The sequence below is a fragment of the Argiope bruennichi genome, chromosome 10 (genome assembly GCF_947563725.1).
Source record: "Argiope bruennichi chromosome 10, qqArgBrue1.1, whole genome shotgun sequence".
NCBI lineage: Eukaryota > Metazoa > Arthropoda > Arachnida > Araneae > Araneidae > Argiope > Argiope bruennichi.
In genome coordinates, this window is record NC_079160.1 from 35,345,829 (window position 1) to 35,363,554 (window position 17,726).

Below are 17,726 nucleotides of genomic sequence, written 5' to 3' on the forward strand. Positions count from 1 at the left end.
TGCTGTGAAGATTTCTTCAGCAGCACATATTTTAAATCCTTTCTAAAATAAACTCGCCCCCGCGTGGGCTCGAACCACCAACCTTTCGGTTAACAGCCGAACGCGCTAGCCGATCACGCCACGGAGGCTCCTGTGATGCATTGTTTTTCATTCGTCTCCAAAGAGGAAAAAAGAGACGTAAGTAAAATCGGAAAAAACACATCTGCTGTGAAGATTTCTTCAGCAGCACATATTTTTAGTCCTTTCTAAAATAAACTCGCCCCCGCGTGGGCTCGAACCACCAACCTTTCGGTTAACAGCCGAACGCGCTTGCCAATTGCACCACGGAGGCTCCTCTGATGCATTGTTTTTCATTCGTCTCCAAAGAGGAAGAAAGAGACGAATGTAAAATCTGAAACCAGACATCTGCTGTGAAGATTTCATCAGCAGCACATAAATTAATTCTTTCTAAAATAAACTCGCCCCCGGGTGGGCTCGAACCACCAACCTTTCGGTTAACAGCCGAACGCGCTAGCCGATTACGCCACGGAGGCTCCTGTGATGCATAGTTTTTCATTCGTCTCCAAAGAGGAAGAAAGAGACTTCAGTAAATAAATCGGAAACTACATATGTACTGTGAAGATTTCTTCAGCAGCACATATTTTTAATCCTTTCAAAAAAAAAATTCGCTTCGGGTGGGCTCGAACCACCAACCTTTCGGTTAACAGCCGAACGCGCTAGCCGATTGCGCCACGGAGGCTGCTGTGATGCATTGCTTTTCATTCGTCTTCAAAGAGGAAGAAAGAGACGTAAGTAAAATCGGAAACAACACATCTGCTGTGAAGATTTCTTCAGCAGCACATATTTTTAATCCTTTCTAAAATAATCTCACCCCCGGGTGGGCTCGAACCACCAACCTTTCGCTTAACAGCCGAACGCGCTAGCCGATTGCGCCATGGAGGCTCCTGTGATGCATAGTTTTTCATTCGTCTCCAAAGAGGAAGAGAGAGACTTCAGTAAATAAATCGGAAACTACATATGTACTGTGAAGATTTCTTCAGCAGCACATAATTTTAATCCTTTCAAAAAAAAAATTCGCCCCCGGGTGGGCTCGAACCACCAACCTTTCGGTTAACAGCCGAACGCGCTAGCCGAACGCGCTAGCCGATTGCGCCACGGAGGCTCCTGTGATGCATAGTTTTTCATTCGTCTCCAAAGAGGAAGAAAGAGACTTCAGTAAATAAATCGGAAACTACATATGTACTGTGAATATTTCTTCAGCAGCACATATTTTTAATCCTTTCAAAAAAAAATTCGCCCCCGGGTGGGCTCGAACCACCAACCTTTCGGTTAACAGCCGAACGCGCTAGCCGATTGCGCCACGGAGGCTGCTGTGACGCATTGCTTTTCATTCGTCTTCAAAGAGGAAGAAAGAGACGTAAGTAAAATCGGAAACTACACATCTGCTGTGAATATTTCTTCAGCAGCACATATTTTTAATCCTTTCTAAAATAAATTCGGCCCGGGTGGGCTCGAACCACCAACCTTTCGCTTAACAGCCGAACGCGCTAGCGGATTGCGACACGGAGGCTCCTGTGATGCATTATTTTTCATTCGTCTCCAAAGAGGAAGAAAGAGACGTAAGTAAAATCGGAAACAACACATCTGCTGTGAAGATTTCTTCAGCAGCACATATTTTTAATCCTTTCTAAAATAATCTCAACCCCGGGTGGGCTCGAACCACCAACCTTTCGCTTAACAGCCGAATGCGCTAGCCGATTGCGCCACGGAGGCTCCTGTGATGCATAGTTTTTCATTCGTCTCCAAAGAGGAAGAAAGAGACTTCAGTAAATAAATCGGAAACTACATATGTATTGTGAAGATTTCTTCAGCAGCACATATTTTTAATCCTTTCTAAAAAAAATTCGCCCCCGGGTGGGCTTGAACCACCAACCTTTCGGTTAACAGCCGAACGCGCTAGCCGATTGCGCCACGGAGGCTCCTGTGATGCATTGTTTTTCATTCGTCTCCAAAGAGGAAGAAAGAGACGTAAGTAAAATCGGAAACAACACATCTGCTGTGAAGATTTCTTCAGCAGCACATATTTTTAATTCTTTCTAAAATAAACTCGCCCCCGCGTGGGCTCGAACCACCATCCTTTCGGTTAACAGCCGAACGCGCTAGCCGATCTCGCCACGGAGGCTCCTGTGATGCATTGTTTTTCATTCGTCTCCAAAGAGGAAAAAAGAGACGTAAGTAAAATCGGAAAAAACACATCTGCTGTGAAGATTTCTTCAGCAGCACATATTTTTAATCCTTTCTAAAATAAACTCGCCCCCGCGTGGGCTCGAACCACCAACCTTTCGGTTAACAGCCGAACGCGCTTGCCAATTGCACCACGGAGGCTCCTCTGATGCATTGTTTTTCATTCGTCTCCAAAGAGGAAGAAAGAGACGAATGTAAAATCGGAAACCAGACATCTGCTGTGAAGATTTCTTCAGCAGCACATAAATTAATTCTTTCTGAAATAAACTCGCCCCCGGGTGGGCTCGAACCACCAACCTTTCGGTTAACAGCCGAACGCGCTAGCCGATTACGCCACGGAGGCTCCTGTGATGCATAGTTTTTCATTCGTCTCCAAAGAGGAAGAAAGAGACTTCAGTAAATAAATCGGAAACTACATATGTACTGTGAAGATTTCTTCAGCAGCACATATTTTTAATCCTTTCAAAAAAAAAAAAAAATTCGCCCCCGGGTGGGCTCGAACCACCAACCTTTCGGTTAACAGCCGAATGCGCTAGCCGATTGCGCCACGGAGGCTGCTGTGATGCATTGCTTTTCATTCGTCTTCAAAGAGGAAGAAAGAGACGTAAGTAAAATCGGAAACTACATATGTACTGTGAAGATTTCTTCAGCAGCACATATTTTTAATCCTTTCAAAAAAAAAAATTCGCCCCCGGGTGGGCTCGAACCACCAACCTTTCGGTTAACAGCCGAACGCGCTAGCCGATTGCGCCACGGAGGCTGCTGTGACGCATTGCTTTTCATTCGTCTTCAAAGAGGAAGAAAGAGACGTAAGTAAAATCGGAAACTACACATCTGCTGTGAATATTTCTTCAGCAGCACATATTTTTAATCCTTTCTAAAATAAATTTGGCCCGGGTGGGCTCGAACCACCAACCTTTCGGTTAACAGCCGAACGCGCTAGCCGATTGCGACACGGAGGCTCCTGTGATGCATTATTTTTCATTCGTCTCCAAAGAGGAAGAAAGAGACGTAAGTAAAATCGGAAACAACACATCTGCTGTAAAGATTTCTTCAGCAGCACATATTTTTAATCCTTTATAAAATAATCTCACCCCCGGGTGGGCTCGAACCACCAACGTTTCGCTTAACAGCCGAACGCGCTAGCCGATTGCGCCACGGAGGCTCCTGTGATGCATAGTTTTTCATTCGTCTCCAAAGAGGAAGAAAGAGACTTCAGTAAATAAATCGGAAACTACATATGTACTGTGAAGATTTCTTCAGCAGCACATATTTTTAATCCTTTCAAAAAAAAATTCGCCCCCGGGTGGGCTCGAACCACCAACCTTTCGGTTAACAGCCGAACGCGCTATCCGATTGCGCCACGGAGGCTCCTGTGATGCATAGTTTTTCATTCGTCTCCAAAGAGGAAGAAAGAGACTTCAGTAAATAAATCGGAAACTACATATGTACTGTGAAGATTTCTTCAGCAGCACATATTTTTAATCCTTTCAAAAAAAAATTCGCCCCCGGGTGGGCTCGAACCACCAACCTTTCGGTTAACAGCCGAACTCGCTAGCCGATTGCGCCACGGAGGCTGCTGTGATGCATTGCTTTTCATTCGTCTTAAAAGAGGAAGAAAGAGACGTAAGTAAAATCGGAAACTACACATCTGCTGTGAATATTTCTTCAGCAGCACATATTTTTAATCCTTTCTAAAATAAATTCGGCCCGGGTGGGCTCGAACCACCAACCTTTCGGTTAACAGCCGAACGCGCTAGCCGATTGCGCCACGGAGGCTCCTGTGCGGCATTGTTTTTCATTCGTCTCCAAAGAGGAAGAAAGAGACGTAAGTAAAATCGGAAACAACACATCTGCTGTGAAGATTTCTTCAGCAGCACATATTTTTAATCCTTTCTAAAATAAACTCGCCCGTGGTGGGCTCGAACCACCAACCTTTCGGTTAACAGCCGAACGCGCTAGCCGATTGCGCCACGGAGGCTCCTGTGATGGATACTTTTTCCTTCGTCTCGAAAGAGGAAGAAAGAGACGTAAGTAAAATCGGAAACAACACATCTTCTGCGAAGATTTCTTCAGCAGCACATATTTTTTATACTTTCTAAAATAAACTCGCCCCCGGGTGGGCTCGAACCACCAACCTTTCAGTTAACAGCCGAACGGGCTTGCCAATTGCGCAACGGAGGCTCCTCTGATGCATTGTTTTTCATTCGTCTCCAAAGAGGAAGAAAGAGACGAATGTAAAATCGGAAACTAGACATCTGCTGTGTAGATTTCTTCAGCAGCACATAAATTAATTCTTTCTAAAATAAACTCGCCCCCGGGTGGGCTCGAACCACCAACCTTTCGGTTAACAGCCGAACGCGCTAGCCGATTGCGCCACGGAGGCTCCTGTGATGCATTGTTTTTCATTCGTCTCCAACGAGGAAGAAAGAGACGTAAGTAAAATCGGAAACTACAGATCTGCTTTGAAGAGTTCTTCAGCAGCACATATTTTTAATCCTTTCTTAAATAAATTCGCCCCCTGGTGGGCTCGAACCACCAACCTTTCGATTAACAGCCGAACGCGCTAGCCGATTGCGCCACGGAGGCTCCTGTGGTGCATTGTTTTTCATTCGTCTCCAAACAGGAAGAAAGAGACGTAAGTAAAATCGGAAACAACACATCTGCTGTGAAGATTTCTTCAGCAGCACATATTTTTAATTCTTTCTAAAATAAACTCGCCCCCGGGTGGGCTCGAACCACCAACCTTTCGGTTAACAGCCGAACGCGCTAGCCGATCTCGCCACGGAGGCTCCTGTGATGCATTGTTTTTCATTCGTCTCCAAAGAGGAAGAAAGAGAGGTAAGTAAAATCGGAAACAACACATCTGCTGTGAAGATTTCTTCAGCAGCACATATTTTAAATCCTTTCTAAAATAAACTCGCCCCCGCGTGGGCTCGAACCACCAACCTTTCGGTTAACAGCCGAACGCGCTATCCGATCACGCCACGGAGGCTCCTGTGATGCATTGTTTTTCATTCGTCTCCAAAGAGGAAAAAAGAGACGTAAGTAAAATCGGAAAAAACACATCTGCTGTGAAGATTTCTTCAGCAGCACATATTTTTAATCCTTTCTAAAATAAACTCGCCCCCGCGTGGGCTCGAACCACCAACCTTTCGGTTAACAGCCGAACGCGCTTGCCAATTGCACCACGGAGGCTCCTCTGATGCATTGTTTTTCATTCGTCTCCAAAGAGGAAGAAAGAGACGAATGTAAAATCGGAAACCAGACATCTGCTGTGAAGATTTCTTCAGCAGCACATAAATTAATTCTTTCTGAAATAAACTCGCCCCCGGGTGGGCTCGAACCACCAACCTTTCGGTTAACAGCCGAACGCGCTAGCCGATTACGCCACGGAGGCTCCTGAGATGCATAGTTTTTCATTCGTCTCCAAAGAGGAAGAAAGAGACTTCAGTAAATAAATCGGAAACTACATATGTACTGTGAAGATTTCTTCAGCAGCACATATTTTTAATCCTTTCAAAAAAAAAATTCGCTTCGGGTGGGCTCGAACCACCAACCTTTCGGTTAACAGCCGAACGCGCTAGCCGATCTCGCCACGGAGGCTCCTGTGATGCATTGTTTTTCATTCGTCTCCAAAGAGGAAGAAAGAGAGGTAAGTAAAATCGGAAACAACACATCTGCTGTGAAGATTTCTTCAGCAGCACATATTTTTAATTCTTTCTAAAATAAACTCGCCCCCGGGTGGGCTCGAACCACCAACCTTTCGGTTAACAGCCGAACGCGCCAGCCGATTTCGCCACGGAGGCTCCTGTGATGCATTGTTTTTCATTCGTCTCCAAAGAGGAAGAAAGAGAGGTAAGTAAAATCGGAAACAACACATCTGCTGTGAAGATTTCTTCAGCAGCACATATTTTAAATCCTTTCTAAAATAAACTCGCCCCCGCGTGGGCTCGAACCACCAACCTTTCGGTTAACAGCCGAACGCGCTAGCCGATCACGCCACGGAGGCTCCTGTGATGCATTGTTTTTCATTCGTCTCCAAAGAGGAAAAAAGAGACGTAAGTAAAATCGGAAAAAACACATCTGCTGTGAAGATTTCTTCAGCAGCACATATTTTTAGTCCTTTCTAAAATAAACTCGCCCCCGCGTGGGCTCGAACCACCAACCTTTCGGTTAACAGCCGAACGCGCTTGCCAATTGCACCACGGAGGCTCCTCTGATGCATTGTTTTTCATTCGTCTCCAAAGAGGAAGAAAGAGACGAATGTAAAATCTGAAACCAGACATCTGCTGTGAAGATTTCATCAGCAGCACATAAATTAATTCTTTCTAAAATAAACTCGCCCCCGGGTGGGCTCGAACCACCAACCTTTCGGTTAACAGCCGAACGCGCTAGCCGATTACGCCACGGAGGCTCCTGTGATGCATAGTTTTTCATTCGTCTCCAAAGAGGAAGAAAGAGACTTCAGTAAATAAATCGGAAACTACATATGTACTGTGAAGATTTCTTCAGCAGCACATATTTTTAATCCTTTCAAAAAAAGAATTCGCTTCGGGTGGGCTCGAACCACCAACCTTTCGGTTAACAGCCGAACGCGCTAGCCGATTGCGCCACGGAGGCTGCTGTGATGCATTGCTTTTCATTCGTCTTCAAAGAGGAAGAAAGAGACGTAAATAAAATCGGAAACAACACATCTGCTGTGAAGATTTCTTCAGCAGCACATATTTTTAATCCTTTCTAAAATAATCTCACCCCCGGGTGGGCTCGTACCACCAACCTTTCGCTTAACAGCCGACCGCGCTAGCCGATTGCGCCACGGAGGCTCCTGTGCGGCATTGTTTTTCATTCGTCTCCAAAGAGGAAGAAAGAGACGAATGTAAAATCGGAAACCAGACATCTGCTGTGTAGATTTCTTCAGCAGCACATAAATTAATTCTTTCTAAAATAAACTCGCCCCCGGGTGGGCTCGAACCACCAACCTTTCGGTTAACAGCCGAACGCGCTAGCCGATTGCGCCACGGAGGCTCCTGTGCGGCATTGTTTTTCATTCGTCTCCAAAGAGGAAGAAAGAGACGTAAGTAAAATCGGAAACAACACATCTGCTGTGAAGATTTCTTCAGCAGCACATATTTTTAATCCTTTCTAAAATAAACTCGCCCGTGGTGGGCTCGAACCACCAACATTTCGGTTAACAGCCGAACGCGCTAGCCGATTGCGCCACGGAGGCTCCTGTGATGGATACTTTTTCCTTCGTCTCGAAAGAGGAAGAAAGAGACTTCAGTAAATAAATCGGAAACTACATATGTACTGTGAAGATTTCTTCAGCAGCACATATTTTTAATCCTTTCAAAAAAAAAATTCGCTTCGGGTGGGCTCGAACCACCAACCTTTCGGTTAACAGCCGAACGCGCTAGCCGATTGCGCCACGGAGGCTGCTGTGATGCATTGCTTTTCATTCGTCTTCAAAGAGGAAGAAAGAGACGTAAGTAAAATCGGAAACAACACATCTGCTGTGAAGATTTCTTCAGCAGCACATATTTTTAATCCTTTCTAAAATAATCTCACCCCCGGGTGGGCTCGTACCACCAACCTTTCGCTTAACAGCCGACCGCGCTAGCCGATTGCGCCACGGAGGCTCCTGTGCGGCATTGTTTTTCATTCGTCTCCAAAGAGGAAGAAAGAGACGAATGTAAAATCGGAAACCAGACATCTGCTGTGTAGATTTCTTCAGCAGCACATAAATTAATTCTTTCTAAAATAAACTCGCCCCCGGGTGGGCTCGAACCACCAACCTTTCGGTTAACAGCCGAACGCGCTAGCCGATTGCGCCACGGAGGCTCCTGTGATGCATTGTTTTTCATTCGTCTCCAACGAGGAAGAAAGAGACGTAAGTAAAATCGGAAACTACAGATCTGCTTTGAAGAGTTCTTCAGCAGCACATATTTTTAATCCTTTCTTAAATAAATTCGCCCCCTGGTGGGCTCGAACCACCAACCTTTCGATTAACAGCCGAACGCGCTAGCCGATTGCGCCACGGAGGCTCCGGTGGTGCATTGTTTTTCATTCGTCTCCAAACAGGAAGAAAGAGACGTAAGTAAAATCGGAAACAACACATCTGCTGTGAAGATTTCTTCAGCAGCACATATTTTTAATTCTTTCTAAAATAAACTCGCCCCCGGGTGGGCTCGAACCACCAACCTTTCGGTTAACAGCCGAACGCGCTAGCCGATCTCGCCACGGAGGCTCCTGTGATGCATTGTTTTTCATTCGTCTCCAAAGAGGAAGAAAGAGAGGTAAGTAAAATCGGAAACAACACATCTGCTGTGAAGATTTCTTCAGCAGCACATATTTTAAATCCTTTCTAAAATAAACTCGCCCCCGCGTGGGCTCGAACCACCAACCTTTCGGTTAACAGCCGAACGCGCTATCCGATCACGCCACGGAGGCTCCTGTGATGCATTGTTTTTCATTCGTCTCCAAAGAGGAAAAAAGAGACGTAAGTAAAATCGGAAAAAACACATCTGCTGTGAAGATTTCTTCAGCAGCACATATTTTTAATCCTTTCTAAAATAAACTCGCCCCCGCGTGGGCTCGAACCACCAACCTTTCGGTTAACAGCCGAACGCGCTTGCCAATTGCACCACGGAGGCTCCTCTGATGCATTGTTTTTCATTCGTCTCCAAAGAGGAAGAAAGAGACGAATGTAAAATCGGAAACCAGACATCTGCTGTGAAGATTTCTTCAGCAGCACATAAATTAATTCTTTCTGAAATAAACTCGCCCCCGGGTGGGCTCGAACCACCAACCTTTCGGTTAACAGCCGAACGCGCTAGCCGATCTCGCCACGGAGGCTCCTGTGATGCATTGTTTTTCATTCGTCTCCAAAGAGGAAGAAAGAGAGGTAAGTAAAATCGGAAACAACACATCTGCTGTGAAGATTTCTTCAGCAGCACATATTTTTAATTCTTTCTAAAATAAACTCGCCCCCGGGTGGGCTCGAACCACCAACCTTTCGGTTAACAGCCGAACGCGCTAGCCGATTGCGCCACGGAGGCTGCTGTGATGCATTGCTTTTCATTCGTCTTCAAAGAGGAAGAAAGAGACGTAAGTAAAATCGGAAACTACATATGTACTGTGAAGATTTCTTCAGCAGCACATATTTTTAATCCTTTCAAAAAAAAATTCGCCCCCGGGTGGGCTCGAACCACCAACCTTTCGGTTAACAGCCGAACGCGCTAGCCGATTGCGCCACGGAGGCTGCTGTGATGCATTGCTTTTCATTCGTCTTCAAAGAGGAAGAAAGAGACGTAAGTAAAATCGGAAACTACACATCTGCTGTGAATATTTCTTCAGCAGCACATATTTTTAATCCTTTCTAAAATAAATTCGGCCCGGGTGGGCTCGAACCACCAACCTTTCGGTTAACAGCCGAACGCGCTAGCCGATTGCGACACGGAGGCTCCTGTGATGCATCATTTTTCATTCGTCTCCAAAGAGGAAGAAAGAGACGTAAGTAAAATCGGAAACAACACATGTGCTGTAAAGATTTCTTCAGCAGCACATATTTTTAATCCTTTCTAAAATAATCTCACCCCCGGGTGGGCTCGAACCACCAACCTTTCGCTTAACAGCCGAACGCGCTAGCCGATTGCGCCACGGAGGCTCCTGTGATGCATAGTTTTTCATTCGTCTCCAAAGAGGAAGAAAGAGACTTCAGTAAATAAATCGGAAACTACATATGTACTGTGAAGATTTCTTCAGCAGCACATATTTTTAATCCTTTCAAAAAAAAATTCGCCCCCGGGTGGGCTCGAACCACCAAGATTTCGGTTAACAGCCGAACTCGCTAGCCGATTGCGCCACGGAGGCTGCTGTGATGCATTGCTTTTCATTCGTCTTAAAAGAGGAAGAAAGAGACGTAAGTAAAATCGGAAACTACACATCTGCTGTGAATATTTCTTCAGCAGCACATATTTTTAATCCTTTCTAAAATAAATTCGGCCCGGGTGGGCTCGAACCACCAACCTTTCGGTTAACAGCCGAACGCGCTAGCCGATTGCGACACGGAGGCTCCTGTGACGCATTATTTTTCATTCGTCTCCAAAGAGGAAGAAAGAGACGTAAGTAAAATCGGAAACAACACATCTGCTGTCAAGATTTCTTCAGCGGCACATATTTTTAATCCTTTCTAAAATAATCTCACCCCCGGGTGGGCTCGTACCACCAACCTTTCGCTTAACAGCCGACCGCGCTAGCCGATTGCGTTACGGAGGCTCCTGTGATGCATAGTTTTTCATTCGTCTCCAAAGAGGAAGAAAGAGACTTCAGTAAATAAATCGGCCACTACATATGTACTGTGAAGATTTCTTCAGCAGCACATATTTTTAATCCTTTCTAAAAAAAATTCGCCCCCGGGTGGGCTCGAACCACCAACCTTTCGGTTAACAGCCGAACGCGCTAGCCGATTGCGCCACGGAGGCTCCTGTGATGCATAGTTTTTCATTCGTCTCCAAAGAGGAAGAAAGAGACTTCAGTAAATAAATCGGAAACTACATATGTACTGTGAAGATTTCTTCAGCAGCACATATTTTTAATCCTTTCAAAAAAAAATTCGCCCCCAGGTGGGCTCGAACCACCAACCTTTCGGTTAACAGCCGAACGCGCTAGCCGATTGCGCCACGGAGGCTGCTGTGATGCATTGCTTTTCATTCGTCTTCAAAGAGGAAGAAAGAGACGTAAGTAAAATCGGAAACTACACATCTGCTGTGAATATTTCTTCAGCAGCACATATTTTTAATCCTTTCTAAAATAAATTCGGCCCGGGTGGGCTCGAACCACCAACCTTTCGGTTAACAGCCGAACGCGCTAGCCGATTGCGACACGGAGGCTCCTGTGATGCATTATTTTTCATTCGTCTCCAAAGAGGAAGAAAGAGACGTAAGTAAAATCGGAAACAACACATCTGCTGTGAAGATTTCTTCAGCAGCACATATTTTTAATCCTTTCTAAAATAATCTCACCCCCGGGTGGGCTCGAACCACCAACCTTTCGCTTAACAGCCGAACGCGCTAGCCGATTGCGCCATGGAGGCTCCTGTGATGCATAGTTTTTCATTCGTCTCCAAAGAGGAAGAGAGAGACTTCAGTAAATAAATCGGAAACTACATATGTACTGTGAAGATTTCTTCAGCAGCACATAATTTTAATCCTTTCAAAAAAAAATTCGCCCCCGGGTGGGCTCGAACCACCAACCTTTCGGTTAACAGCCGAACGCGCTAGCCGATTGCGCCACGGAGGCTCCTGTGATGCATAGTTTTTCATTCGTCTCCAAAGAGGAAGAAAGAGACTTCAGTAAATAAATCGGAAACTACATATGTACTGTGAATATTTCTTCAGCAGCACATATTTTTAATCCTTTCAAAAAAAAATTCGCCCCCGGGTGGGCTCGAACCACCAACCTTTCGGTTAACAGCCGAACGCGCTAGCCGATTGCGCCACGGAGGCTGCTGTGACGCATTGCTTTTCATTCGTCTTCAAAGAGGAAGAAAGAGACGTAAGTAAAATCGGAAACTACACATCTGCTGTGAATATTTCTTCAGCAGCACATATTTTTAATCCTTTCTAAAATAAATTCGGCCCGGGTGGGCTCGAACCACCAACCTTTCGCTTAACAGCCGAACGCGCTAGCGGATTGCGACACGGAGGCTCCTGTGATGCATTATTTTTCATTCGTCTCCAAAGAGGAAGAAAGAGACGTAAGTAAAATCGGAAACAACACATCTGCTGTGAAGATTTCTTCAGCAGCACATATTTTTAATCCTTTCTAAAATAATCTCAACCCCGGGTGGGCTCGAACCACCAACCTTTCGCTTAACAGCCGAATGCGCTAGCCGATTGCGCCACGGAGGCTCCTGTGATGCATAGTTTTTCATTCGTCTCCAAAGAGGAAGAAAGAGACTTCAGTAAATAAATCGGAAACTACATATGTATTGTGAAGATTTCTTCAGCAGCACATATTTTTAATCCTTTCTAAAAAAAATTCGCCCCCGGGTGGGCTTGAACCACCAACCTTTCGGTTAACAGCCGAACGCGCTAGCCGATTGCGCCACGGAGGCTCCTGTGATGCATTGTTTTTCATTCGTCTCCAAAGAGGAAGAAAGAGACGTAAGTAAAATCGGAAACAACACATCTGCTGTGAAGATTTCTTCAGCAGCACATATTTTTAATTCTTTCTAAAATAAACTCGCCCCCGCGTGGGCTCGAACCACCATCCTTTCGGTTAACAGCCGAACGCGCTAGCCGATCTCGCCACGGAGGCTCCTGTGATGCATTGTTTTTCATTCGTCTCCAAAGAGGAAAAAAGAGACGTAAGTAAAATCGGAAAAAACACATCTGCTGTGAAGATTTCTTCAGCAGCACATATTTTTAATCCTTTCTAAAATAAACTCGCCCCCGCGTGGGCTCGAACCACCAACCTTTCGGTTAACAGCCGAACGCGCTTGCCAATTGCACCACGGAGGCTCCTCTGATGCATTGTTTTTCATTCGTCTCCAAAGAGGAAGAAAGAGACGAATGTAAAATCGGAAACCAGACATCTGCTGTGAAGATTTCTTCAGCAGCACATAAATTAATTCTTTCTGAAATAAACTCGCCCCCGGGTGGGCTCGAACCACCAACCTTTCGGTTAACAGCCGAACGCGCTAGCCGATTACGCCACGGAGGCTCCTGTGATGCATAGTTTTTCATTCGTCTCCAAAGAGGAAGAAAGAGACTTCAGTAAATAAATCGGAAACTACATATGTACTGTGAAGATTTCTTCAGCAGCACATATTTTTAATCCTTTCAAAAAAAAAAAATTCGCCCCCGGGTGGGCTCGAACCACCAACCTTTCGGTTAACAGCCGAACGCGCTAGCCGATTGCGCCACGGAGGCTGCTGTGATGCATTGCTTTTCATTCGTCTTCAAAGAGGAAGAAAGAGACGTAAGTAAAATCGGAAACTACATATGTACTGTGAAGATTTCTTCAGCAGCACATATTTTTAATCCTTTCAAAAAAAAAAAATTCGCCCCCGGGTGGGCTCGAACCACCAACCTTTCGGTTAACAGCCGAACGCGCTAGCCGATTGCGCCACGGAGGCTGCTGTGACGCATTGCTTTTCATTCGTCTTCAAAGAGGAAGAAAGAGACGTAAGTAAAATCGGAAACTACACATCTGCTGTGAATATTTCTTCAGCAGCACATATTTTTAATCCTTTCTAAAATAAATTTGGCCCGGGTGGGCTCGAACCACCAACCTTTCGGTTAACAGCCGAACGCGCTAGCCGATTGCGACACGGAGGCTCCTGTGATGCATTATTTTTCATTCGTCTCCAAAGAGGAAGAAAGAGACGTAAGTAAAATCGGAAACAACACATCTGCTGTAAAGATTTCTTCAGCAGCACATATTTTTAATCCTTTCAAAAAAAAATTCGCCCCCGGGTGGGCTCGAACCACCAACCTTTCGGTTAACAGCCGAACGCGCTATCCGATTGCGCCACGGAGGCTCCTGTGATGCATAGTTTTTCATTCGTCTCCAAAGAGGAAGAAAGAGACTTCAGTAAATAAATCGGAAACTACATATGTACTGTGAAGATTTCTTCAGCAGCACATATTTTTAATCCTTTCAAAAAAAAATTCGCCCCCGGGTGGGCTCGAACCACCAACCTTTCGGTTAACAGCCGAACTCGCTAGCCGATTGCGCCACGGAGGCTGCTGTGATGCATTGCTTTTCATTCGTCTTAAAAGAGGAAGAAAGACACGTAAGTAAAATCGGAAACTACACATCTGCTGTGAATATTTCTTCAGCAGCACATATTTTTAATCCTTTCTAAAATAAATTCGGCCCGGGTGGGCTCGAACCACCAACCTTTCGGTTAACAGCCGAACGCGCTAGCCGATTGCGACACGGAGGCTCCTGTGACGCATTATTTTTCATTCGTCTCCAAAGAGGAAGAAAGAGACGTAAGTAAAATCGGAAACAACACATCTGCTGTGAAGATTTCTTCAGCGGCACATATTTTTAATCCTTTCTAAAATAATCTCACCCCCGGGTGGGCTCGTACCACCAACCTTTCGCTTAACAGCCGACCGCGCTAGCCGATTGCGCCACGGAGGCTCCTGTGATGCATTGCTTTTCATTCGTCTTCAAAGAGGAAGAAAGAGACGTAAGTAAAATCGGAAACTACATATGTACTGTGAAGATTTCTTCAGCAGCACATTTTTTTAATCCTTTCAAAAAAAAATTCGCCCCCGGGTGGGCTCGAACCACCAACCTTTCGGTTAACAGCCGAACGCGCTAGCCGATTGCGCCACGGAGGCTGCTGTGACGCATTGCTTTTCATTCGTCTTCAAAGAGGAAGAAAGAGACGTAAGTAAAATCGGAAACTACACATCTGCTGTGAATATTTCTTCAGCAGCACGTATTTTTAATCCTTTCTAAAATAAATTCGGCCCGGGTGGGCTCGAACCACCAACCTTTCGGTTAACAGCCGAACGCGCTAGCCGATTGCGACACGGAGGCTCCTGTGATGCATTATTTTTCATTCGTCTCCAAAGAGGAAGAAAGAGACGTAAGTAAAATCGGAAACAACACATCTGCTGTAAAGATTTCTTCAGCAGCACATATTTTTAATCCTTTCTAAAATAATCTCACCCCCGGGTGGGCTCGAACCACCAACCTTTCGCTTAACAGCCGAACGCGCTAGCCGATTGCGCCACGGAGGCTCCAGTGATGCATAGTTTTTCATTCGTCTCCAAAGAGGAAGAAAGAGACTTCAGTAAATAAATCGGAAACTACATATGTACTGTGAAGATTTCTTCAGCAGCACATATTTTTAATCCTTTCAAAAAAAAATTCGCCCCCGGGTGGGCTCGAACCACCAACCTTTCGGTTAACAGCCGAACGCGCTATCCGATTGCGCCACGGAGGCTCCTGTGATGCATAGTTTTTCATTCGTCTCCAAAGAGGAAGAAAGAGACTTCAGTAAATAAATCGGAAACTACATATGTACTGTGAAGATTTCTTCAGCAGCACATATTTTTAATCCTTTCAAAAAAAAAATTCGCCCCCGGGTGGGCTCGAACCACCAACCTTTCGGTTAACAGCCGAACTCGCTAGCCGATTGCGCCACGGAGGCTGCTGTGATGCATTGCTTTTCATTCGTCTTAAAAGAGGAAGAAAGAGACGTAAGTAAAATCGGAAACTACACATCTGCTGTGAATATTTCTTCAGCAGCACATATTTTTAATCCTTTCTAAAATAAATTCGGCCCGGGTGGGCTCGAACCACCAACCTTTCGGTTAACAGCCGAACGCGCTAGCCGATTGCGACACGGAGGCTCCTGTGACGCATTATTTTTCATTCGTCTCCAAAGAGGAAGAAAGAGACGTAAGTAAAATCGGAAACAACACATCTGCTGTGAAGAGTTCTTCAGCGGCACATATTTTTAATCCTTTCTAAAATAATCTCACCCCCGGGTGGGCTCGTACCACCAACCTTTCGCTTAACAGCCGACCGCGCTAGCCGATTGCGCCACGGAGGCTCCTGTGATGCATAGTTTTTCATTCGTCTCCAAAGAGGAAGAAAGAGACTTCAGTAAATAAATCGGCAACTACATATGTACTGTGAAGATTTCTTCAGCAGCACATATTTTTAATCCTTTCTAAAAAAAATTCGCCCCCGGGTGGGCTCGAACCACCAACCTTTCGGTTAACAGCCGAACGCGCTAGCCGATTGCGCCAAGGAGGCTCCTGTGATGCATAGTTTTTCATTCGTCTCCAAAGAGGAAGAAAGAGACTTCAGTAAATAAATCGGAAACTACATATGTACTGTGAAGATTTCTTCAGCAGCACATATTTTTAATCCTTTCAAAAAAAAATTCGCCCCCGGGTGGGCTCGAACCACCAACCTTTCGGTTAACAGCCGAACGCGCTAGCCGATTGCGCCACGGAGGCTGCTGTGACGCATTGCTTTTCATTCGTCTTCAAAGAGGAAGAAAGAGACGTAAGTAAAATCGGAAACTACACATCTGCTGTGAATATTTCTTCAGCAGCACATATTTTTAATCCTTTCTAAAAAAAATTCGCCCCCGGGTGGGCTCGAACCACCAACCTTTCGGTTACAAGCCGAACGCGCTAGCCGATTGCGCCAAGGAGGCTCCTGTGATGCATAGTTTTTCATTCGTCTCCAAAGAGGAAGAAAGAGACTTCAGTAAATAAATCGGAAACTACATATGTACTGTGAAGATTTCTTCAGCAGCACATATTTTTAATCCTTTCAAAAAAAAATTCGCCCCCGGGTGGGCTCGAACCACCAACCTTTCGGTTAACAGCCGAACGCGCTAGCCGATTGCGCCACGGAGGCTGCTGTGACGCATTGCTTTTCATTCGTCTTCAAAGAGGAAGAAAGAGACGTAAGTAAAATCGGAAACTACACATCTGCTGTGAATATTTCTTCAGCAGCACATATTTTTAATCCTTTCTAAAATAAATTCGGCCCGGGTGGGCTCGAACCACCAACCTTTCGCTTAACAGCCGAACGCGCTAGCGGATTGCGACACGGAGGCTCCTGTGATGCATTATTTTTCATTCGTCTCCAAAGAGGAAGAAAGAGACGTAAGTAAAATCGGAAACAACACATCTGCTGTGAAGATTTCTTCAGCAGCACATATTTTTAATCCTTTCTAAAATAATCTCAACCCCGGGTGGGCTCGAACCACCAACCTTTCGCTTAACAGCCGAATGCGCTAGCCGATTGCGCCACGGAGGCTCCTGTGATGCATAGTTTTTCATTCGTCTCCAAAGAGGAAGAAAGAGACTTCAGTAAATAAATCGGAAACTACATATGTATTGTGAAGATTTCTTCAGCAGCACATATTTTTAATCCTTTCTAAAAAAAATTCGCCCCCGGGTGGGCTTGAACCACCAACCTTTCGGTTAACAGCCGAACGCGCTAGCCGATTGCGCCACGGAGGCTCCTGTGATGCATTGTTTTTCATTCGTCTCCAAAGAGGAAGAAAGAGACGTAAGTAAAATCGGAAACAACACATCTGCTGTGAAGATTTCTTCAGCAGCACATATTTTTAATTCTTTCTAAAATAAACTCGCCCCCGCGTGGGCTCGAACCACCATCCTTTCGGTTAACAGCCGAACGCGCTAGCCGATCTCGCCACGGAGGCTCCTGTGATGCATTGTTTTTCATTCGTCTCCAAAGAGGAAAAAAGAGACGTAAGTAAAATCGGAAAAAACACATCTGCTGTGAAGATTTCTTCAGCAGCACATATTTTTAATCCTTTCTAAAATAAACTCGCCCCCGCGTGGGCTCGAACCACCAACCTTTCGGTTAACAGCCGAACGCGCTTGCCAATTGCACCACGGAGGCTCCTCTGATGCATTGTTTTTCATTCGTCTCCAAAGAGGAAGAAAGAGACGAATGTAAAATCG

At 45.4% G+C, this 17,726-nt stretch overlaps 57 non-coding genes across 57 annotated transcripts; all 57 read right to left on the bottom strand.

The window, feature by feature from the left end:
• Positions 1 to 54: 54 nt before the first annotated feature.
• Trnan-guu (transfer RNA asparagine (anticodon GUU)) lies at positions 55 to 128 on the bottom strand. The gene has a single exon. It is a non-coding gene; the product is annotated as a tRNA-Asn (tRNA).
• A 129-nt stretch (positions 129 to 257) lies between these two features.
• Positions 258 to 331, bottom strand: Trnan-guu (transfer RNA asparagine (anticodon GUU)). Its single transcript has one exon. It is a non-coding gene; the product is annotated as a tRNA-Asn (tRNA).
• Positions 332 to 459: 128 nt separating this feature from the next.
• Trnan-guu (transfer RNA asparagine (anticodon GUU)) lies at positions 460 to 533 on the bottom strand. Its single transcript has one exon. It is a non-coding gene; the product is annotated as a tRNA-Asn (tRNA).
• A 132-nt stretch (positions 534 to 665) lies between these two features.
• On the bottom strand, positions 666 to 740 carry Trnan-guu (transfer RNA asparagine (anticodon GUU)). Its single transcript has one exon. It is a non-coding gene; the product is annotated as a tRNA-Asn (tRNA).
• Positions 741 to 1,075: 335 nt separating this feature from the next.
• On the bottom strand, positions 1,076 to 1,162 carry Trnaa-agc (transfer RNA alanine (anticodon AGC)). The gene is given in 2 exon segments: positions 1,076 to 1,111; positions 1,125 to 1,162. It is a non-coding gene; the product is annotated as a tRNA-Ala (tRNA).
• Positions 1,163 to 1,294: 132 nt separating this feature from the next.
• Positions 1,295 to 1,368, bottom strand: Trnan-guu (transfer RNA asparagine (anticodon GUU)). Its single transcript has one exon. It is a non-coding gene; the product is annotated as a tRNA-Asn (tRNA).
• A 537-nt stretch (positions 1,369 to 1,905) lies between these two features.
• Positions 1,906 to 1,979, bottom strand: Trnan-guu (transfer RNA asparagine (anticodon GUU)). Its single transcript has one exon. It is a non-coding gene; the product is annotated as a tRNA-Asn (tRNA).
• Positions 1,980 to 2,311: 332 nt separating this feature from the next.
• Trnan-guu (transfer RNA asparagine (anticodon GUU)) lies at positions 2,312 to 2,385 on the bottom strand. Its single transcript has one exon. It is a non-coding gene; the product is annotated as a tRNA-Asn (tRNA).
• Positions 2,386 to 2,513: 128 nt separating this feature from the next.
• Positions 2,514 to 2,587, bottom strand: Trnan-guu (transfer RNA asparagine (anticodon GUU)). The gene has a single exon. It is a non-coding gene; the product is annotated as a tRNA-Asn (tRNA).
• A 138-nt stretch (positions 2,588 to 2,725) lies between these two features.
• On the bottom strand, positions 2,726 to 2,799 carry Trnan-guu (transfer RNA asparagine (anticodon GUU)). The gene has a single exon. It is a non-coding gene; the product is annotated as a tRNA-Asn (tRNA).
• Positions 2,800 to 2,930: 131 nt separating this feature from the next.
• On the bottom strand, positions 2,931 to 3,004 carry Trnan-guu (transfer RNA asparagine (anticodon GUU)). The gene has a single exon. It is a non-coding gene; the product is annotated as a tRNA-Asn (tRNA).
• A 331-nt stretch (positions 3,005 to 3,335) lies between these two features.
• On the bottom strand, positions 3,336 to 3,409 carry Trnan-guu (transfer RNA asparagine (anticodon GUU)). Its single transcript has one exon. It is a non-coding gene; the product is annotated as a tRNA-Asn (tRNA).
• Positions 3,410 to 3,541: 132 nt separating this feature from the next.
• On the bottom strand, positions 3,542 to 3,615 carry Trnan-guu (transfer RNA asparagine (anticodon GUU)). The gene has a single exon. It is a non-coding gene; the product is annotated as a tRNA-Asn (tRNA).
• Positions 3,616 to 3,747: 132 nt separating this feature from the next.
• On the bottom strand, positions 3,748 to 3,821 carry Trnan-guu (transfer RNA asparagine (anticodon GUU)). The gene has a single exon. It is a non-coding gene; the product is annotated as a tRNA-Asn (tRNA).
• A 735-nt stretch (positions 3,822 to 4,556) lies between these two features.
• On the bottom strand, positions 4,557 to 4,630 carry Trnan-guu (transfer RNA asparagine (anticodon GUU)). The gene has a single exon. It is a non-coding gene; the product is annotated as a tRNA-Asn (tRNA).
• A 129-nt stretch (positions 4,631 to 4,759) lies between these two features.
• Trnan-guu (transfer RNA asparagine (anticodon GUU)) lies at positions 4,760 to 4,833 on the bottom strand. The gene has a single exon. It is a non-coding gene; the product is annotated as a tRNA-Asn (tRNA).
• Positions 4,834 to 4,962: 129 nt separating this feature from the next.
• On the bottom strand, positions 4,963 to 5,036 carry Trnan-guu (transfer RNA asparagine (anticodon GUU)). The gene has a single exon. It is a non-coding gene; the product is annotated as a tRNA-Asn (tRNA).
• A 129-nt stretch (positions 5,037 to 5,165) lies between these two features.
• Trnan-guu (transfer RNA asparagine (anticodon GUU)) lies at positions 5,166 to 5,239 on the bottom strand. Its single transcript has one exon. It is a non-coding gene; the product is annotated as a tRNA-Asn (tRNA).
• A 129-nt stretch (positions 5,240 to 5,368) lies between these two features.
• Trnan-guu (transfer RNA asparagine (anticodon GUU)) lies at positions 5,369 to 5,442 on the bottom strand. The gene has a single exon. It is a non-coding gene; the product is annotated as a tRNA-Asn (tRNA).
• Positions 5,443 to 5,570: 128 nt separating this feature from the next.
• On the bottom strand, positions 5,571 to 5,644 carry Trnan-guu (transfer RNA asparagine (anticodon GUU)). The gene has a single exon. It is a non-coding gene; the product is annotated as a tRNA-Asn (tRNA).
• A 335-nt stretch (positions 5,645 to 5,979) lies between these two features.
• Trnan-guu (transfer RNA asparagine (anticodon GUU)) lies at positions 5,980 to 6,053 on the bottom strand. The gene has a single exon. It is a non-coding gene; the product is annotated as a tRNA-Asn (tRNA).
• Positions 6,054 to 6,182: 129 nt separating this feature from the next.
• Positions 6,183 to 6,256, bottom strand: Trnan-guu (transfer RNA asparagine (anticodon GUU)). Its single transcript has one exon. It is a non-coding gene; the product is annotated as a tRNA-Asn (tRNA).
• Positions 6,257 to 6,385: 129 nt separating this feature from the next.
• On the bottom strand, positions 6,386 to 6,459 carry Trnan-guu (transfer RNA asparagine (anticodon GUU)). Its single transcript has one exon. It is a non-coding gene; the product is annotated as a tRNA-Asn (tRNA).
• A 128-nt stretch (positions 6,460 to 6,587) lies between these two features.
• On the bottom strand, positions 6,588 to 6,661 carry Trnan-guu (transfer RNA asparagine (anticodon GUU)). The gene has a single exon. It is a non-coding gene; the product is annotated as a tRNA-Asn (tRNA).
• Positions 6,662 to 6,793: 132 nt separating this feature from the next.
• Trnan-guu (transfer RNA asparagine (anticodon GUU)) lies at positions 6,794 to 6,868 on the bottom strand. The gene has a single exon. It is a non-coding gene; the product is annotated as a tRNA-Asn (tRNA).
• A 330-nt stretch (positions 6,869 to 7,198) lies between these two features.
• Trnan-guu (transfer RNA asparagine (anticodon GUU)) lies at positions 7,199 to 7,272 on the bottom strand. The gene has a single exon. It is a non-coding gene; the product is annotated as a tRNA-Asn (tRNA).
• A 334-nt stretch (positions 7,273 to 7,606) lies between these two features.
• Positions 7,607 to 7,681, bottom strand: Trnan-guu (transfer RNA asparagine (anticodon GUU)). The gene has a single exon. It is a non-coding gene; the product is annotated as a tRNA-Asn (tRNA).
• A 330-nt stretch (positions 7,682 to 8,011) lies between these two features.
• Trnan-guu (transfer RNA asparagine (anticodon GUU)) lies at positions 8,012 to 8,085 on the bottom strand. Its single transcript has one exon. It is a non-coding gene; the product is annotated as a tRNA-Asn (tRNA).
• A 129-nt stretch (positions 8,086 to 8,214) lies between these two features.
• Positions 8,215 to 8,288, bottom strand: Trnan-guu (transfer RNA asparagine (anticodon GUU)). The gene has a single exon. It is a non-coding gene; the product is annotated as a tRNA-Asn (tRNA).
• Positions 8,289 to 8,417: 129 nt separating this feature from the next.
• On the bottom strand, positions 8,418 to 8,491 carry Trnan-guu (transfer RNA asparagine (anticodon GUU)). The gene has a single exon. It is a non-coding gene; the product is annotated as a tRNA-Asn (tRNA).
• A 129-nt stretch (positions 8,492 to 8,620) lies between these two features.
• Trnan-guu (transfer RNA asparagine (anticodon GUU)) lies at positions 8,621 to 8,694 on the bottom strand. Its single transcript has one exon. It is a non-coding gene; the product is annotated as a tRNA-Asn (tRNA).
• A 129-nt stretch (positions 8,695 to 8,823) lies between these two features.
• Trnan-guu (transfer RNA asparagine (anticodon GUU)) lies at positions 8,824 to 8,897 on the bottom strand. The gene has a single exon. It is a non-coding gene; the product is annotated as a tRNA-Asn (tRNA).
• A 128-nt stretch (positions 8,898 to 9,025) lies between these two features.
• Trnan-guu (transfer RNA asparagine (anticodon GUU)) lies at positions 9,026 to 9,099 on the bottom strand. The gene has a single exon. It is a non-coding gene; the product is annotated as a tRNA-Asn (tRNA).
• A 129-nt stretch (positions 9,100 to 9,228) lies between these two features.
• On the bottom strand, positions 9,229 to 9,302 carry Trnan-guu (transfer RNA asparagine (anticodon GUU)). The gene has a single exon. It is a non-coding gene; the product is annotated as a tRNA-Asn (tRNA).
• Positions 9,303 to 9,431: 129 nt separating this feature from the next.
• Trnan-guu (transfer RNA asparagine (anticodon GUU)) lies at positions 9,432 to 9,505 on the bottom strand. Its single transcript has one exon. It is a non-coding gene; the product is annotated as a tRNA-Asn (tRNA).
• A 331-nt stretch (positions 9,506 to 9,836) lies between these two features.
• Trnan-guu (transfer RNA asparagine (anticodon GUU)) lies at positions 9,837 to 9,910 on the bottom strand. Its single transcript has one exon. It is a non-coding gene; the product is annotated as a tRNA-Asn (tRNA).
• A 743-nt stretch (positions 9,911 to 10,653) lies between these two features.
• Trnan-guu (transfer RNA asparagine (anticodon GUU)) lies at positions 10,654 to 10,727 on the bottom strand. The gene has a single exon. It is a non-coding gene; the product is annotated as a tRNA-Asn (tRNA).
• Positions 10,728 to 10,859: 132 nt separating this feature from the next.
• Trnan-guu (transfer RNA asparagine (anticodon GUU)) lies at positions 10,860 to 10,933 on the bottom strand. The gene has a single exon. It is a non-coding gene; the product is annotated as a tRNA-Asn (tRNA).
• A 537-nt stretch (positions 10,934 to 11,470) lies between these two features.
• Positions 11,471 to 11,544, bottom strand: Trnan-guu (transfer RNA asparagine (anticodon GUU)). The gene has a single exon. It is a non-coding gene; the product is annotated as a tRNA-Asn (tRNA).
• A 132-nt stretch (positions 11,545 to 11,676) lies between these two features.
• Positions 11,677 to 11,750, bottom strand: Trnan-guu (transfer RNA asparagine (anticodon GUU)). The gene has a single exon. It is a non-coding gene; the product is annotated as a tRNA-Asn (tRNA).
• A 537-nt stretch (positions 11,751 to 12,287) lies between these two features.
• Positions 12,288 to 12,361, bottom strand: Trnan-guu (transfer RNA asparagine (anticodon GUU)). Its single transcript has one exon. It is a non-coding gene; the product is annotated as a tRNA-Asn (tRNA).
• Positions 12,362 to 12,693: 332 nt separating this feature from the next.
• Trnan-guu (transfer RNA asparagine (anticodon GUU)) lies at positions 12,694 to 12,767 on the bottom strand. Its single transcript has one exon. It is a non-coding gene; the product is annotated as a tRNA-Asn (tRNA).
• A 128-nt stretch (positions 12,768 to 12,895) lies between these two features.
• Trnan-guu (transfer RNA asparagine (anticodon GUU)) lies at positions 12,896 to 12,969 on the bottom strand. Its single transcript has one exon. It is a non-coding gene; the product is annotated as a tRNA-Asn (tRNA).
• A 135-nt stretch (positions 12,970 to 13,104) lies between these two features.
• Positions 13,105 to 13,178, bottom strand: Trnan-guu (transfer RNA asparagine (anticodon GUU)). Its single transcript has one exon. It is a non-coding gene; the product is annotated as a tRNA-Asn (tRNA).
• Positions 13,179 to 13,310: 132 nt separating this feature from the next.
• Positions 13,311 to 13,384, bottom strand: Trnan-guu (transfer RNA asparagine (anticodon GUU)). The gene has a single exon. It is a non-coding gene; the product is annotated as a tRNA-Asn (tRNA).
• Positions 13,385 to 13,715: 331 nt separating this feature from the next.
• On the bottom strand, positions 13,716 to 13,789 carry Trnan-guu (transfer RNA asparagine (anticodon GUU)). The gene has a single exon. It is a non-coding gene; the product is annotated as a tRNA-Asn (tRNA).
• Positions 13,790 to 13,921: 132 nt separating this feature from the next.
• Trnan-guu (transfer RNA asparagine (anticodon GUU)) lies at positions 13,922 to 13,995 on the bottom strand. Its single transcript has one exon. It is a non-coding gene; the product is annotated as a tRNA-Asn (tRNA).
• A 534-nt stretch (positions 13,996 to 14,529) lies between these two features.
• Trnan-guu (transfer RNA asparagine (anticodon GUU)) lies at positions 14,530 to 14,603 on the bottom strand. Its single transcript has one exon. It is a non-coding gene; the product is annotated as a tRNA-Asn (tRNA).
• A 331-nt stretch (positions 14,604 to 14,934) lies between these two features.
• Trnan-guu (transfer RNA asparagine (anticodon GUU)) lies at positions 14,935 to 15,008 on the bottom strand. The gene has a single exon. It is a non-coding gene; the product is annotated as a tRNA-Asn (tRNA).
• A 132-nt stretch (positions 15,009 to 15,140) lies between these two features.
• Positions 15,141 to 15,214, bottom strand: Trnan-guu (transfer RNA asparagine (anticodon GUU)). The gene has a single exon. It is a non-coding gene; the product is annotated as a tRNA-Asn (tRNA).
• A 133-nt stretch (positions 15,215 to 15,347) lies between these two features.
• Positions 15,348 to 15,421, bottom strand: Trnan-guu (transfer RNA asparagine (anticodon GUU)). The gene has a single exon. It is a non-coding gene; the product is annotated as a tRNA-Asn (tRNA).
• A 537-nt stretch (positions 15,422 to 15,958) lies between these two features.
• On the bottom strand, positions 15,959 to 16,032 carry Trnan-guu (transfer RNA asparagine (anticodon GUU)). Its single transcript has one exon. It is a non-coding gene; the product is annotated as a tRNA-Asn (tRNA).
• Positions 16,033 to 16,164: 132 nt separating this feature from the next.
• On the bottom strand, positions 16,165 to 16,238 carry Trnan-guu (transfer RNA asparagine (anticodon GUU)). The gene has a single exon. It is a non-coding gene; the product is annotated as a tRNA-Asn (tRNA).
• Positions 16,239 to 16,367: 129 nt separating this feature from the next.
• Positions 16,368 to 16,441, bottom strand: Trnat-ugu (transfer RNA threonine (anticodon UGU)). The gene has a single exon. It is a non-coding gene; the product is annotated as a tRNA-Thr (tRNA).
• Positions 16,442 to 16,573: 132 nt separating this feature from the next.
• Trnan-guu (transfer RNA asparagine (anticodon GUU)) lies at positions 16,574 to 16,647 on the bottom strand. The gene has a single exon. It is a non-coding gene; the product is annotated as a tRNA-Asn (tRNA).
• Positions 16,648 to 17,184: 537 nt separating this feature from the next.
• Trnan-guu (transfer RNA asparagine (anticodon GUU)) lies at positions 17,185 to 17,258 on the bottom strand. The gene has a single exon. It is a non-coding gene; the product is annotated as a tRNA-Asn (tRNA).
• A 332-nt stretch (positions 17,259 to 17,590) lies between these two features.
• Positions 17,591 to 17,664, bottom strand: Trnan-guu (transfer RNA asparagine (anticodon GUU)). Its single transcript has one exon. It is a non-coding gene; the product is annotated as a tRNA-Asn (tRNA).
• Between the last annotated feature and the right edge of the window lie 62 nt (positions 17,665 to 17,726).